The following is a 17433-nucleotide window of genomic DNA, read 5'->3' as shown; positions in this document are numbered from 1 at the left end:
CGTTTCTTTAGGATTAGGATTATGAAGACACATAGTCCTCTTTTATTGTCATTTAGTAATGCATGCATTAAGAAATGATACATTATTTCCTCCGGTGTGATATCACAAAACACAGGACAGACCAAGACTGAAAAAACCACATAATTATAACATATAGTTAAACAGTGCACAATACCGTAACTTGATGAAGAAGTCCATGAGCACAGTAATGTCCAAAGTTTCTCAAATGTCCCACATCTCACGCAGACGGGGGAAGGAAGAAAATCTCTCCCTGCCATGCCGACCACAATCCGACTCTGAGTCATCCGAAAACTTCGAGCTCTGATCAGCTCTCCGACACCGAGTACTGAGCGTCATCTCTGTCCAAATGATTCGACCTCCTTCTCGGTCGCCAAAAGCAGACAAGGCCGGGGATTTTGAAGCCTACCCTCTGAAAGATTCCCAGGCACACAATAATGGCAGCAGCGAGTGAGCATTTCAGAAATTTCTCCAGATGTTCCTCTGTGCTTTCACGTCCATTCTCCATCAAATCAGAATTGTCCACGGCCCCTATTTAACAGATACAATATCATTTTTCACCAGAGGGCTTTAGCATTTTTGTCTGTTTTTGTTATGAGGCTGAGTTATTAGCCCAACACTCAGCCTAGCACCGATGAAGGAGCCGGCCAAATTCAAACCTGGGACCACTTGCCTCAAAGTCTGATATGGATGCCACTACACCACCAGCCGGCTTATCCTGCTTGTTACTTCCTCAGAAGTCCAACAGATTTGGCAAGCAAGACCTCTCTATAGGAAAACCCTGACTTCCGCATATTTTATCATGTGCTTCTAAGAACCACAAAACCTCATCCTTAATGGATTCTTAAAATCTTACCAACCACTGAAATCAGGCTAACAAACCTATAATTTTGCTGCCTTCTCTCCCCCCACCCCCCCCCAAGTGATATTTGTGATTATTTCCGTCTTCTGGACCATTCCTGGCAGCTGGCACTAGTGATTCTTGAAAGATCACTACTAATGTATGTGCATTCTCTTCAACTACCTCTTTCAAAACTCTGAGGTATAGTCCATCCAGTTCAGACCTTAAAGCTTTCCAAACACCTTCACCTTAGTATTAGCCCCTGCACTTGCTTTTACCACCCCCCTCCAAACAACCGTCAAATTCCTAGCCTGTCACTATTATCTTCCAGTGATGACTGATGCCTGATACTCATTCAGTCCAAATGCTATTTCTTTGTTCCATCACTACGATTCCAGCATCATTTTTCAGTAGTCTGATTTCTACCTTGCCTCTCTTTTACATTTGTATCTTAAAACTCTGACTTTATATTAACAGCTACCGTGCCTTCATATTTCCATATTTCATCTTTTTTCTCCTTATTGCTTTTTTAAGTTGCTTTCCGTTGGTTTTTAAAAGGTTACCAATCCTTTAGCTTCCTGTTAATTTTTGCTTTTAGACTTCCCTTGTCACTCATGGTTACCTCATCCTCCCTTTAGAATGCTCCTGCTTTGGGATGAATCAATCTTGTGCCTTCTGAATTACTGCCAGAACAACTGCCGATGCTGCTCTACCATCATCCCTCCAGGGTTCTTTTCCAATCAACTTTGACCAGGTCGCCACTTATACCGCTGGTTGCCTTTCAAGTCAAGTTAAGTCACTTTTTATTGTCATTTTGACCATAACTGCTGGTACAGTACACAGTAAAAACGAGACAATGTTTTTCAGGACCATGGTGCTACATGAAACAATACAAAAACTACACTGAACTACGTAAAAAAAAACACAAAAACTACACTAGACTACAGACCTACCCAGGACTGCATAAAGTACACAGAACAGTGCAGGCATTACAATAAATAATAAACAAGACAATAGGCACAGCGGAGGGCAGTAGGTTGGTAGTCCGATGGCTTAGGGGAAAAGCTGTTACATAAATAAACAGCTAAATGGCGGCGTCCGGGATCATGTCCATTTCTGTACTCCTGCTGAGTATTTCGTTGGAGTCGGATGTAGTCCAATTTAATGTCCATTGGAGAGCAGAATGGACGGGAGAGCTTGCCGGCTAGGGCTTGCTTTTTTCCTGGTACGGACTCCTGCCCGCTCGCTCGCTTCCGCTTCCTCGCACACCGCTTACACAGAACATAGAATAGTACAGCACAGTACAGGCCCTTCGGCCCACAAAGTTGTGCCGACCTTCAAACCCTGCCTCCCATATAAGCCCCCAACTTAAATTCCTCCAGAGACCTGTCCAGTAGTCTCTTAAACTTCACTAGTGTATCTGCCTCCACCACTGACTCGGGCAGTGCATTCCACGCACCAACAACTGTCTGAGTAAAAAAACTTCCTCTAATATCCCCCTTGAACTTCGTACCCCTTACCTTAAAGCCACGTCCTCTTGTATTGAGCAGTGGTGCCCTGGGGAAGAGGTGCTGGCTATCCACTCTATCTATTCCTCTTATTAGCTTGTATGCCTCTATCATGTCTCCTCTCATCCTCCTCCTCTCCAAAGAGTAAATCTGATCATAATGCATACTTTCTAAACCAGGCAGCATCCTGGTAAATCTCCTCTGTACCCTTTCCAATGCTTCCACATCCTTCCTATAGTGAGGTGACCAGAACTGGACACAGTACTCCAAGTGTGGCCTAGCCAGAGTTTTATAGAGCTGCATCATTACATCACGACTCTTAAACTCTATCCCTCGATTTATGAAAGCTAACACCCCACAAGCTTTCTTAACTACCCTATCCACTTGTGAGGCAACTTTCAGGGATCTGTGGACATGTACCCCAGATCCCTCTGCTCCTCCACACTATCAAGTATCCTGCCATTTACTTTGTACTCTGCCTTGGAGTTTGGCCTTCCAAAGTGTACCATCTCACACTTCTCTGGGTTGAACTCCATCTGCCACTTCTCAGTCCACTTCTGCAACCTATCAATGTCTCTCTGCAATCTTTGACAATCCTCTACGCTATCTACAACACCACCAACCTTTGTGTCATCTGCAAACTTGCCAACCCACCCTTCTACTCCCACATCCAGGTCGTTAATTAAAATCACGAAAAGTAGTGGTCCCAGAACAGATCCTTGTGGGACACCACTAGTCACAATCCTCCAATCTGAATGTACTCCCTCCACCACGACCCTCTGCCTTCTGCAGGCAAGCCAATTCTGAATCCACCTGGCCAAACTTCCCTGGATCCCATGCCTTCTAACTTTCTGAATAAGCCTACCGTGTGGAACCCTGTCAGATGCCTTACTAAAATCCATATAGATCACATCCACTGCACTACCCTCATCTATATGCCTGGTCACCTCCTCAAAGAACTCTATCAGGCTTGTTAGACACGATCTGCCCTTCACAAAACCATGCTGACTGTCCCTGATCAGACCATAAATTCTATCTCTAAGATACTTTTCCAACAGCTTTCCCACTACAGATGTAAGGCTCATTGGTCTATAATTACCTGGACTATCCCTACTACCTTTTTTGAACAAGAGGACAACATTCGCCTCCCTCCAATCCTCCGGTACCGTTCCCATGGACAACGAGGACATAAAGATCCTAGCCAGAGGTTCAGCAATCTCTTCCCTCGCCTTGTGGAGCAGCCTGGGGAATATTCTGTCAGGTCCCTGGAACTTATCCATCCTAGTGTATTTTAACAACTCCAACACCTCCTCTCCCTTAATATCAACATGCTACAGAACATCAACCTCACTCATATTGTCCTCACCATCATCAAGTTCCCTCTCATTGGTGAATACTGAAGAGAAGTATTCATTGAGGACCTCGCTCACTTCCACAGCCTCCAGGCACATCTTCCCCCCCTTTATCTCTAATCGGCCCTACCTTCACTCCTGTCATCCTTTTTTTCTACGAAGTCCCCACCTCCGGCCACTGGCATCAGGCGACTCGGAGGACTGCGGGTCCCATTCTCTCAGTAAGCCGAGGTCACGCAGTTTAACCAGCAGATCTTCATAAAGGTTTGTTTTTGGGTGATCTCTGTATTGTAGCAGTATCTGGCAATGGTAGATGGTTGCTCTGTTATCCATTGCCCTAAACCCTAAGTGTGCCTTAAAATTAAATTAAAAAACTAAATTAAAGTAGCACCAGATCCGAAAGGCCGCTGCTGCCCTGCCACGCTGCCTGTAAACTGCAAGACCAATACAACTGATCTTGGCTTTTCCTGTCAAACTGCAGGATGAATTCTATTATGTGATCACTGCCTCCTTTTCTTTAAACTAGCTAATCAAATTTAAAGATATGATAAATGTTAGCTTTGTCACATGTATATTGAAACGTACAGTGAACTATGTCAGTTTGCATCAAATCAGCGAGAATTTGAAGCAGCCCATGATGAGAATCAGGAGCATGCTTCAAGTATCGCCATGCTTCTGGCACCAGCATTACATGCAAAACAACTGTACATCTTTGGAATATGGGAGGAAACCGGAGCACCCGGAGGAAACCCATGAGGTCATGGGGAGAGCGTACAAGTTCCTGTCAGCCGTGGGAGTTGAACCTAGGCACTGTAAAGCAATTGCACTATCTGCTACAGTAACATGTTGCCCATTGCACAACACCAAATCCAGAGTTCCCATTTCTCTAATGGATTTTGATCATAAGTTCCACTATAAATCTTTCTTGTACATGTTCCTTATTGTGGGATCCAGTGCCAGCCTGATTTCAAAGTTCAAAGTGATAAAATTTTAAAGTACATGTATGTCACCATATACAACCCTGAGATTCATTTTCCTGTGGGCGTACTCAGCAAATTTATAGAATAGTAACTATAACAGGATCAATGAAAGATCAGCCAGAGTTTGCAGAAAACAGCTGTGCAAATATAAGTAAATAACAATAAATACGAGAACATGAGATAGAAAGAGTTCTTAACACGAAATCATTGGTTGTAGGGACATTTTACTGATGGGGCAAGTGAGTGAGTGTAGTTATTCAAGAGCCTGATGGTTGAGGGGTAGAAACTGTCCTTGAACCTGGTGGTGAGTCCCAAGGCTTTTGTACCTCCTTTCTGATGGATGCTGCTTTCTTACGACAGCGTTTCATGTAGATGTGCTTAATGGTGGGGAAAGCTTTCCCTGTGATGGACTGGGCCATATCCACCACCCTTTGCAGGATCTTCCGTTCAAAGACATTGGTGTTTCCATACCAGGCCATGATGCACCAGTCAGTTCACTCTCCACTACACATCTATAGAAGTTTGTCAAAGCTTTATGTCATGCCGAATCTCTACAGACTCCCAAGGAAGCAGAAGCCAAGTTTGCCGGCATGTTGAAGTCCCTCATGACTTCTGTAACATTTCCTTTCCTACGTACCTTTTCTATCTCCTGTTTTAATTTGTACTCCACATCTGGCTACTGTCAAAGGCTCGTATATAATTCCCATCAGGGTATTTTTAACCTTGCAGTTTCTGAGCTCTACTGATAAAGATTCTTCATCTTCTGTTCATAGTCCTCCTTGCTAAAGATTTGGTTTCTCTCTTTTTAACCAACACAGCCAGCACCCCCCCGCCCCCAAATCAACCTGTATTCACCACCTTGCTTAACTTTGTCTCTGTGTTGCCTGAAGTTAAATTCTTATCCCTTTCTAAATAGTTATTGTTTTGTCTGGCGTCTAAGACACACACATCACAATTATTTCTTTGTAAGTGTTGTCTCTGGTGCTATGTGCCTTGATCCTGTTGCAGGTAAGTTTTTCATTGCACCTGTGCATGAATGTACTTGTGCATATGACAATAAATGTGACTTATTCATACTTAATCTTTTATAGCTTTGAAAATTAGAAAATTTAAATATTTAAAAATACATATTTTCTTTGGATACATCTTAGAAGCATGCTGAGGAATTTAGTTGTCTTTTCAAATCACTGGAGTTCTTGTGGTGAAGCTGTTCTTACAATACTAGTAGGATTTTGACCTCATGCTGATGGCCTTTGCAATTCAGCAAGAAGTTTGACTTGTAGGGAAGCTTGGAAGTGATGTTTTTCCAATGAATTGGCTCGCCTTGTGCATCCAATGAGGTACATTTGAAAGGAGCTAAAGAGCTGAATGCCATAGTGTCATATCGATCCCCTTTCCCTCATATTAGCCAAGCAAAAGAGTTGGCCATTTACTTCAGGAAGAGGGGTGGTGCACATGTTGCTGTTTGCATCAATGGTGTAGAGGCCTCAAGCTTCACCCTTCTGGGAATAAACACCAGCAATTGCCTGTTCTGGTGGAACCACACACCAGCAATTGCCTGTTCTGGTGGAACCACATTGGTGCCACAACCAAGAAAGCTCACCAGCATCTCTACTTAATCAGACTAAATAAATTTGGCATGCTTCTTTTTGACAGTCATCAGTTTTTATGGATGCACCATATAAAGCATCCTATCCAGATGTATCGTGGCTTAGTTATGGTAACTACTCTGCCTATGACCACAGAAATCTGCAGAGGGTTGTGTACATAGTTCAGCTCATAGTGGAAACCAGCCTTCCCTCCTTGGACACTGTCTACACTTCTCACTGCCTTGGTAAAGTAGCCAGCATCATCAGACCCCATACAAACATACAAAAAAACTTGGCATTCTATTGAAGAGTGGACAGAAGTTTCTGGAGTCCTGGTGAGCTGTGCCCTGAATGACTTGAGGATAAATTTGGTAAGCAGCTATCATATTGTTAATGGGATTATGGAGTGGTGCCTCAGGAAGATGGCATCCATCATTGACGATCCATACCACCCAGGAACTGCCCTCTTATTGTTGGGAAGGAAGTACAGAATTCTGAACGCACACACTCAACAATTCAGGAACAGCTGCTTCCCCTTTGCCATCCGATTTCTAAATGGACATTGAACCCGTGGACACTACCTTATTACTTTATTTCTGTTTTTTAGCACTACTCATTTTAACTTAACTATTTAATATACACTTAATATTTAATATACTTTACTGTAATTCTGTTTTTTTTCTATATTATGTATTGCATTGTACTGCTGTTGCAAAGTTAACAAATTTTACCACATATGCTGGTGATATTTAACCTGATACTGATTCTGTTGGTAAATTGCCTAATACATTTTAGCATTACTGTTAGTTTATGGATACTTTATTTAGGATCTTATGTTGTAAAAAAATAAACTTACAAAGTTGAATCTTAATTTGGAGCCTTAAAACATTTTTTGTTCATTATATCTTTAACCTGCCTCTTTCTCAGCCTACAATTGCAAGAAAAAGTTTGTGAACCTTTGGGGTAATACCTTCTATGAAAGCTGTTAGGAGATGGATGTTCCAATCAATGAGATGAGATTGGAGGTGTGGGTTGTAGACGTGGCATGCCCTATTTATATAAAAAAAAAGACACACAAAGTCACGTTACTGACAAAGCCTGTTCTCTCAAGAAAGATCTGTTTATGTGCACCATGCCTCGATCAAAACAATTTTCAGAGGACCTTAGAAGAAGAATTGTAGAGATGCATGAAGCTGGAAAAGGTTACAAAAGCATTTCTAAAGATTCGAGTGTTCATCAGTCCACAGTAAGAGAAATTGTCTCCAAATGGAGGAAATTCAGTGCTTGTTGCTGCTTTACCTAGGAAGGGGCATCCTGAAAAGATCACAGCAAGAGCACAACATGCAATACTGAAGGAGATGAAAGAGACCTGCAGAAATCTCTGGAACTTTTTAAAGTCTCTATTCATGCGTCCACTGTAAGAAAAACACTGAATAAGAATGATGTTCATGGAAGAAACCATTGCTCTCCAAAAAAGCATTGTTGCACGTCTGAAGTTTGCAAAGGACCACCTGGATGTTCCACGACACTTCTGTGACAATATTCTGTGGACAGATGAGACAAAAGTTGAACTTTTTGGCAGAAATGCACATTATGTTTTGGGGGGGGGGGAGCACACCAACACCAAAACTCATCCCAACTGTGAGGCATGGTGGAAGAAGCAGCATGGTTTGGGGCTGCTTTACTGTCTCGGGGCCTGGACAGCTTGCAATTGTTGAGGGAACACTGAATTCAAAATTGTATCAAGACATTTTACAGAATATCAGGGTAGCAGTCTGTCACCTGAAACTTCATAGAAATTGGATGCTGCAACAAGGCAATGATCCAAAACAAGAGTAAATCAACTACAGAATGGTTTAAAAAGAAAATTCGTGTTTTGGAATGACCAAGTCAGAGACCAGACCTCAACCCCACTGAGATGCTGTGGCATGACCTGAAGAGGGCTGACAACAGGAATTCTGCAGATGCTGGAAATTCAAACAATACACATCAAAGTTGCTGGTGAACGCAGCAGGCCAGGCAGCATCTCTAGGAAGAGGTACAGTCGACGTTTCAGGCCGAGACCCTTCGTCAGGACTAACTGAAGGAAGAGTTAGTAAGAGATTTGAGAGGGGGAGGGGGAGATCCAAAATGATAGGAGAAGACAGGAGGAGGAGAGATGGAGCCAAGAGCTGGACGGGTGATTGGCAAAAGGGATATGAGAGGATCATGGGACAGGAGGTCCGGGGAGAAAGACAAGGGGGGTGGGGAACCCAGAGAATGGGCAAGGGGTATAGTCAGAGGGACAAAGGGAGAAAAAGGAGAGTGAGAGAAAGAATGTGTGCATAAAAATAAATAACGGATGGGGTACAAGGGGGAGGTGGGGCATTAGCAGAAGTTAGAGAAGTCGATGTTCATGCCATCAGGTTGGAGGCCACCCAGATGAAATATAAGGTGTTGTTCCTCCAACCTGAGTGTGGCTTCATCTTTACAGTAGAGGAGGCCGTGGATAGACATGTCAGAATGGGAATGGGATGTGGAATTAAAATGTGTGGCCACTGGGAGATCCTGCTTTCTCTGGTGGGCAGAGCATAGGTGTTCAGCAAAGCGGTCTCCCAGTCTGCGTCGGGTCTCGCCAATATATAAAAGGCCACATTGGGAGCACCGGACACAGTATATCACCCCAGCCGACTTACAGGTAAAGTGTCGCCTCACCTGGAAGGACTGTCTGGGGCCCTGAATGGTAAGGGAGGAAGTGTAAGGGCATGTGTAGCACTTGTTCCGCTTACAAGGATAAGTGCCAGGAGGGAGATCAGTGGGGAGGGATGGGGGAGGGACGAATGGACAAGGGAGTCACGTAGGGAGCGATCCCTGTGGAAAACAGAGAGGGGAGGGAGGGAAAGAAAGATGTGCTTAGTGGTGGGATCCTGAAGAGGGCTGTTCATGCATAGTATTCCAGAAATATTGATGAACTGAAACAGTTTTGTATGGAGGAATGGCCTAAAATTCCTCCTCACCATTGTGCAAGTATGATCAGCAACTACAGGAAATATTTGGTGGAGGTTGTTGCTGCTGAAGGAGGTTCTACCAGTAATTAAATACAAGGGTTCACATACTTTTTTTTCCAGCCTGGACTGTGAATAATTAAACAATGTGTTCAATAAAGACAGGAAAAGAATAATTGTTTTTAGTTTAGGCAGATTGTGTTTGTCTACTATTGTGACTTAGATGAAGATCAAATCACATTTGCTGAGTAATGTAGAAAACCAGGTAAAGGGTTTATAAACTTTTTCTTGCAACTGTATATGCACGCTTAAATCAAAACTCTTTGTATTGCTAACCTATTTCACCTGACATGTTAATTAGAATATTATTTTGCCTTGCTCTGTTAATGCTACCTATCTTATGTGAATGCTGTCTCTGGATTTAACTCAAAGTTTCTGCAATTAATATTTAAAAAAGAAATCGCAGCACTTTCAGGATGCAACATAATTTCTAGGTGAAGGTTGACGGAGAGTCTGCCCCCATACCATGAGCATACTCCAGTGGTATGTGTGCTTGGTTGGAGTTTGTGTACCTTGTGAGGTCTCTATCCACACAAAGTTCTCGGGTATCACCTGAAATATTTCATTGTTTATTGCATGCTGTACCTTTTTAATTAGTATAAGTAGTTTACTTTGTAAAGGTTTGTGATTAAAGGGGAAACTTGCAGCAGAATGAGCAGTTCAAGATTGTTTATCAGTACACAGAGTAAAGGAAAATGAAATACTGTTACTCCAGATGTGATGCAGCCCAAAAAAATAAGATGAATAACACAACAATAAAAAAACACAGTAAATATATATATACATAGCTTATATGTATTAAAAGTGACGCTAGACACAGGAACGTCTGTACATGGGTGACGAACAGGAAATGATACAGTAGTGGTGTGGAGGGATAGGTTAGTTGGTGGAAGTGTTGCTTGCTGCTTGGGGAAAGTAACTTTTTTTTAATGTCTGGTGGTCCTGGTGTGGATGCTATGTATCCTACCTAATGGGAGTGTGACAAACAGTCCATGGGTAGGATGTTACTGGCCCCTTTCCAGCTCCTTCTGGTATATATGTCCTTGATGGCTGGTGCCAGTGAAGCATTGGGCAGTTGTAACTACCTGTTGTAGGGCCTTCCTGTCTGCTGCAGTGCAGTTTCCGTGCCGTGATGCAGTGCAGCTTGTGAGGATGCTCTCTACTGCACATCTGTAGAAGGTCATAAGTATTGATGTGCATCGTTCAGCTCTCTTCAGCCGCCTCAAAGTAAAAGATGTTGGTGAGCTTTCCTGATTGTGTCGGATATGTTCTGGAACAACGAGAGGTTGTATGAGATGTGCACTCCTAGGTGTTTGAAAATTATTGTGCCACCAGTATAACGAGGGGTGTGAGTGGTGAGAGTTCTCCTGAAATTGAAAACCATCTCCTTTGTCTTGTTGATGATGAGGAAGAGGCTATTTGCCTGCCACCAGACCCTGAGCTCTTCTACCTCCTTTCTGTAGGCTCTTATCGCTGTTGGCCATGTGCCCTGCCACTGTTGTGTCATCGGTGAACTTGACGTTGTGATTAGTCGGGTGTTTGGCTGTGCAGTCATGTGTGAGCAGTGTGTACAGCAGTGGGTTCAGCACACAGCCCTAGGAGGCACCGTGAGGATAATTGGGAGGGAAGGGCTACGGTACTTCACTACAGTAAACATTCAGTTAGTTTGTGGAACTTTCTTTTCTGATTTCTCAGTATAACAATATGGGAGTGTATGGTTGTGGTCTTCCAGCAGTATCAAACCTGTGAGCAGGAAAGGCAATTCTTTCTCTTTTGCTGTGTTTTGCAGCTGATTGTGTAAAGGTGTGTAACAGAAATTTCTCCACTTACAATTGCAACAGTATCAAAGCACAGCATTGTACACAAAACAAGTGCTTGTGCAACTTGATTTGACAATGTGGCTTTTCCATCACCTGTGCCCTTTGCTTCAGGGCATTGTACAAGATTGGATCCATGTGTTGATAATTAGAAGTGCACACCCAAAGTTGTACAATTATGACAGCAACTGCAAACAAGGTATAAAAGTGAACAATCAGAACATGAGCTGAGCCAGTAAGGGAAACATTTTTTAAACAAATGTGTTTTAACTACTTTGGGATGAGATCTGCAGTGAGAAGTCCAGGATATAATGACTACATTCTCAAACTTACAGTGCCTTTGGAAGCACCTCCAGATTGCATTTGCCTAGATGGAGATTATTAGGCTCTCAAATCCAGACATGACCTTGAGTTCCTGATCTTCCCATCTGTTCTTTTCATTTAAATTAGCAACTTCATAGATATTTGTGATCTTGTGTCAGATTAACAATTTGTTTTTTTCCATGCTCCCATTCTGCCCCTCCTTGAAACTTTGTTTGCCCTTAGTTAACTGCGCAAGCTCTGAATTTTTATATGGATGTGTGGTGGAAAGTATATTGACTGGTTGCATCACCATTTGGTATGGAACACCAATGCCCTTGAATGGAAAATCCCACAAAAAGTAGTGGATATGGTCCAGGCCATCATGGGCAAAGCCCTCCTCACCATTGAGCATATCTACGTGAAATGCTGTCGCAGGAAAGCAACATCCATCATAAGGGATCCCCACAGCACAGGCCAAGCTCTCTTCTTACTGCTGCCATCAGGAGAGCCTCAGGAGCCACACCACCAGGTTCAGGAATAGCTATTACCCCTCAACCATCAGGTTCTTGGACTGGAGAGGATAACTTCACACAGTGGCTCTCACCCCATCACTAAACTGTTCCCACAACCTATGGACTCACTTTCAATTACTCCTTATCTCATGTTCTTGATATATATTGATTATTTATTTTTTATTATTTCTCTTTTGTGTTTGCACATTTGTCTTTAGCATATTTGTTTGTCCATTCTGTTGGGTGCAGTCTTTCAATGATTTTATTGTGCTTCTTGTATTTGAATGCCTGCAAAAAATGAATCTCAGGATTGTATATGGTGACATTTAGGAACTTTGATAACTTACTTTGAACTTTGTGAACTAATTCAGTTATTCTCAATCAATGTCAGTAAAAATCACGGCTAATCAAAGGATTATCCTGAAGATATATCCGTTAAAAATACCAGTGAACTCTGCTATTTGGCTAAGTTAATAATGGTTCATCAGTGATTTTTATTTTTTTTTGTTCCCATTCTCTAAACATCTTACAATTTAGGGATTGAAGTACTTTTATTAAAAGCCAGTAAGGAACATATAATGTTAAACAGAAACAAAGTGGAGGAAGCATCCAGGAGGTGAGGCTGTACCCGTGAGAAGAAAAACAGATTCAAAGCCCCAGGTCAGAGACTCTCTTCATCAGAACTACATTTCTGATGTTTGATATCCACGTGTCGCCTGCTTTCCGAACGTTCTCTTTACGACATTTTGCTTTTACGAAAGACCTACATTAGTACCTGTTTTCATTAACCAAAAGAGGATTTTCGCTTTTACGGAAAAAGACACTCGCTTTAAACTTCTGTTTACCCCGAGAAAGACTACCATGACCATGAAGCCTTGCGCGAGCAGGTGTGTGTGCATGCGTGACGTGCGAATGCGTGATGTGCGTGAACGTGTGACGTGCACATGCATGTAAGTGCTGATTTTTTTTCGACAAATCGATTTTGGCTCAAACTTTCCGATTCTGGTAAGTGAAACTACACTGTACATACATTATTTCTACTTTATATAGGCTGTGTATTTATCATATTCCTGCTTTTACTATATGTTAGTGTTATTTTAGGTTTTATGTGCTATTTGGTAGGTTATTTTTTGGGTCTGGGAATGCTCAAAAAATTTTCCCATTTAAGTTAATGGTAATTGCTTCTTCGCTTTATGCCATTTCGGCTTACGACCGGTTTCATAGGAACGCTCTACATTCGGATAGCAGGGGAAACCTGTACTGCTTTTAATATTATTTGAAACTGATTGGAAGGGACCCTATCTTAGTCACTACAGCACAGAAACAGGTTCTTTGGCCCATATAGGCTATGCTGAACTATTACTCTGCCTAATACCATCTGGACTATTGCCTCCATACCCCTCCCATCTATGTACTTCTGTTAAATGTTGCAATCAAGCCTGCATCCACCACTTGCACTGGCAGCTCGTCCTACACTCTCAGCACCCCTGAGTGAAGAAGTTCCCCCTCATGTTCCTCTTAAATATCTCCACACCACTCTAAATCCATGACCTCTAGTTTTAGTCTCATCCAACCTCAATGGAAAAAGCCTGATTGTATTAGCTCTGATTATACCCTTCAAAACTTTGTATATTGCTATCATGTGAATTCTGACCTTCTTGACCAGTCTCCAATGGGGACTTTGTCAAAGGCTTTGCATAAGCCCATATAGGCAACATCCATTGCCTTTCCTTCATCAACTAGTGGCAAGAATGATTTAAAAAGTGACTGAGCTTTGGGTGACTAGCATGGCACGTGCAGAACAGAGTGGATTGAGCAGGGAATTTTTGACTGAAATCAGAGTGATAATTGCAACTTGGTAGGTTGTGTTGGATTTGGTGAGTTTTGATCTGCAGGTTCTTTTAGGAGTCCAAGAATGAGTTGAAAAATTGTTGCTACATGATTGTTTACTGAAAGTTTAAAACAAAGAAACAGGCACAAGGCACATGAAACTAAAGCACAAAGAAACTCAGGAAAATACAAAGACTGCTTGGTGATTTTTGCAGAAACAAACACTTTCATACTGAGACGAGAAAATCTGATTCAGGTCCTGATGAAGGGGCCTCGGCCCAAAACGTCGACTGTTTATTCTTTTCCATAAGATGCTACCTGGCCTGGTGAGTTCCTCCAGCATTTTGTGTGTTACTTTTTTATCGAGATGAGGCAGATTCCTGAGATAGGTGAGGGCCTATTGGAAGAGAGACACGTATAGTATGTTTAACACTTGGCCAATGAAAAATTAAAGGTGATAAGCTGTTATATAAATGTTATATCATTTTACCACCAGTAGCTAGAGTCAAACACCACATTGTGGAAAAATATGTTAGTTACGTTAGTGAAACAACAAATTCAGTCTTGCTAAAAACTTATTAATTGAATTAATACCTTATAAAGCATAAAGAACAACTGATGCCAACAGTCTTAACCTTAGTAACTTGCCATGTTCATTCACTGTGTGGCCCTCCATTAGTTGGGGTTGACCATGGATCTTGTATCCTCGCTATCCATGTTGTTGGTGCAGCATTGTCTGACTGACGAGCCCAGTGCAAGAGTAATCTAGTGTGCTGGTAGATCCCCTCTGTGCTGGTACACTGCCATCTTTGTTTTTTACTGAGAGTTTGATGTTCTCCCACACTCGTGTGGTGAGGCGGGCAAGAGTTGTTGCAGCCTTCCTGATGTGTTTGTCAATTCTGCTTCCAAGGAGCGGTTGTCACTGAGGATGGACGCTGAGTATGTGAACTGATGAACAATATCCAGTTGTAGTTGTCAATGGTAATGTCTGGTGGTGCCTCCATGTCGTTTATCAAGATGTATATCGTTTTCAGGTTGATAAACCACATTCCTTGCGAGCCTCGGAGAAGCAATCCATCAGTCCCTGGAGGTGTTGCACAGTGTGAGTTGCAACTGCTGTGTCATCAGCAAACAGCATGTCTCTGATCATAGCCTTGTGCACTTTGGTTTGGTTCTTAGGTGGGTGAGGTTTAAAAGCCTGCCATCTAATCTAGTGGGGAGATAGGTCCCCTCTGTTGCAATGGCTCAGGAGGAGTGCAAAGAAGACCCCAAAGAACATAGGGTTGAGACTGCAGCCTTGCTTACGGCTGCTGCTTATGTTAAAGGACTCCAAAGTGCTGCTGTTGTACTGCACTGTCCCCTTCATGTTGTTGTGGAAGGATTTGATCCTGCTCTGTCATCTTGATGGGCAGCCTACCTTGGAGAGGATCTGAAAGAGCTGGCCTCTGCTGACCAAGTCAAATGCCTGGGTGAGATCAATAAGCACAATGTTGAGGGGCTTCATTTGATCTCTGCACTTCTCCTGGAGTCGACCTTGTAGCACAGAAACCACTCTGATTGCAGCTAGACACACTCAGCCAACTTCGATCGTTGAAGCAAGAAGACTCTGGCAAAGACTTTGTCAGTACACTCGAGGGAGATGCCCCTGTAGTTGTTAGTCATTTCTTTCACCTTTGTTTTTGTAGAAAGTAATGATCTTGGTGTCCCTCGTGTCCTGTGGTTCATCCTGCCAGCACTGACAGGATTTCATGCAGAGGGCGCAGTAGGTTAGTTATGCGGTGCTTGATCAGGCCTGGGGGGAGATTCCTATCATGGCCTGGTGCTTTACTTGAGGTCAAGCTGCTGATATCCTTGCTGAGCTCCTCTAGGGTCATCTCTGAATCCAGTTCTTCCATTGTTGGCAGGCACTCAATGGACTGAAGAGGTGACAGTGTTCACTTTGGAGTAGAAGTCAGAGTAATATTCTGTCCATCTCTCCATCTGTTTGGCCCTGTCTGAGATTACTTTCCTATTGATGGGTTTGAAGGGAGCCATCTTGCAGTGAGGGGGGGGAGAGCTTTCTTGATGCCATCATACATACGTCTGGTATTGCCTGTCAGTGCAGTGGTCTGGATGTCTTCACTGAACTGTATCCACTACTCATTGGCGCGGCGCCTGGCAGTCTGCTGAACTTTACATCTGGCAGTCCTGAGGATCTGTAGGCTTCTCTTAGTTGGCAAGGGAAGCATGTTTGACTTCAATGATGGGGGTCATCTAATTGGATTTGGCTTCGAACCAGTAATTTGTTTGAGGTTTTCTTCCCAAAGGTAGCTAAGGCTATAGATAGTATTTCACAGAAATTCCATTTCTCTTTGACGGTTTCCATGCTGCTGGTGATCAGTTCCTTCTTGAAGGACTCGGCAGCAAACTGCTGCAGCAAGTCTTGGTGAGAGGGCTTGCTGATGTCAGTGCAATAGTGCCCTTGTTTAAAGTGATGGAATTTCTTTCATTGCAGTCTGATCTTGCAACACATTAATTAGTGATCAGTGTCGCTATTTGTGCTGTGGTAGGAATGTGTGAAAAGTGCGTTCCTGCCATAGGAGCCATGTTCATAATGAACCAACTCCCATAACATCATCTACAGAGTATGTCTAGCAACTGTGTATACACGTTCTTTACCAGCAATATTTTAGAAAGTTTTTAAACTTAATCTTCTATTTTGAGGTAAAATCGTCTCTTGCCTTGCAAAACTTATCCCCATCCATCATGTTTCCTGGTATAGAGTCACATAGTGGCAATGATCATTCTGGGAACATTTTTTACTAACTGCAATCAAACAATGTTTGGAGAAATGGTGGCAGTTCCGACTGTAAATGGTTTGATGTATAGCAAATGAGCATTCCAGATAAGGCTTTGGACCTCTGTTTTCCAAATCCTGACACTAATCATGGTTGGAAGCACACATTTGCTTTCTACCCTTCGGCTTTGTTTCATGTACCCCTCACCCTCTTGTGACCTCTGTCCTTTCTTTACCACTATTTGAATTTATCACTGCAGCCTGTTCCTTAAGAATCACCCTCTGCAAAATTTACTTGTATAGTGTTCTTCTGATCTGAATGATTACTACATAGTCGAGCAGGCTTTCAAACCTAACCTCTTTACTGCTTGCTATTACTTCAGGTCGTGAAATTTAGTTGGAAAGCACTACTGGTTGGTCCACTTGCATTTTCATTTTTGTTCTTGCCATTTGCTGTTTTGGACCCCTTGCCACTCCACGTGATTTTTTTCTTTTTGCATCTCATTGCATAGTCGGACACCCTGGTAGCATAATGCTATTACAGCTCAGGACATCGGAGTTCAATTCTGGCAGCCTCTGTAAGAAAGTTTGTGGCTTTCTCCCCAGGGAATGCTTGAGTTTCCTCCGAGTATTCTGGTTTCCTCCCACAGTTCAAAGATGTACAGGTTAGTAGGTAATTGGTCATTGTAAATTGTCCTGTGATTAGGCTAGGGTTAATCACCTCGGTGAGCCAGAAGGGCTTATTCCACATTGTATCCCTAAATAAATATAGTAGTGTTTCTATTCTCATTTTAGCAAGAATGTTAATTATATTGTTATTAGTATACGTGTTTTGATTAATTTTGAAATCATAAATGTTTTAA

At 42.6% G+C, this 17433-nt stretch overlaps 1 protein-coding gene across 9 annotated transcripts in view; it reads left to right on the top strand.

The window, feature by feature from the left end:
* ralba (v-ral simian leukemia viral oncogene homolog Ba (ras related)) overlaps positions 1-17433 on the top strand; it is a 66854-nt gene that overhangs the window by 18635 nt on the left and 30786 nt on the right. For 3 of the 9 annotated variants that reach the window (XM_072258710.1, XM_072258709.1, XM_072258712.1), the window contains one exon: positions 12502-12624. The exons of 4 other annotated variants lie outside the window; for them this stretch is intronic. The gene's annotated coding sequence lies outside the window, so the exon portion shown is untranslated. 2 more of the 9 variants (XM_072258711.1, XM_072258715.1) reach the window with 2 other exon arrangements.

Source organism: Mobula birostris, chromosome 5 (genome assembly GCF_030028105.1).
Source record: "Mobula birostris isolate sMobBir1 chromosome 5, sMobBir1.hap1, whole genome shotgun sequence".
NCBI classification, from domain to species: domain Eukaryota; kingdom Metazoa; phylum Chordata; class Chondrichthyes; order Myliobatiformes; family Myliobatidae; genus Mobula; species Mobula birostris.
Note: the sequence above shows the minus strand (reverse complement) of the source record. Positions and strands in the feature narration are given on the sequence as shown.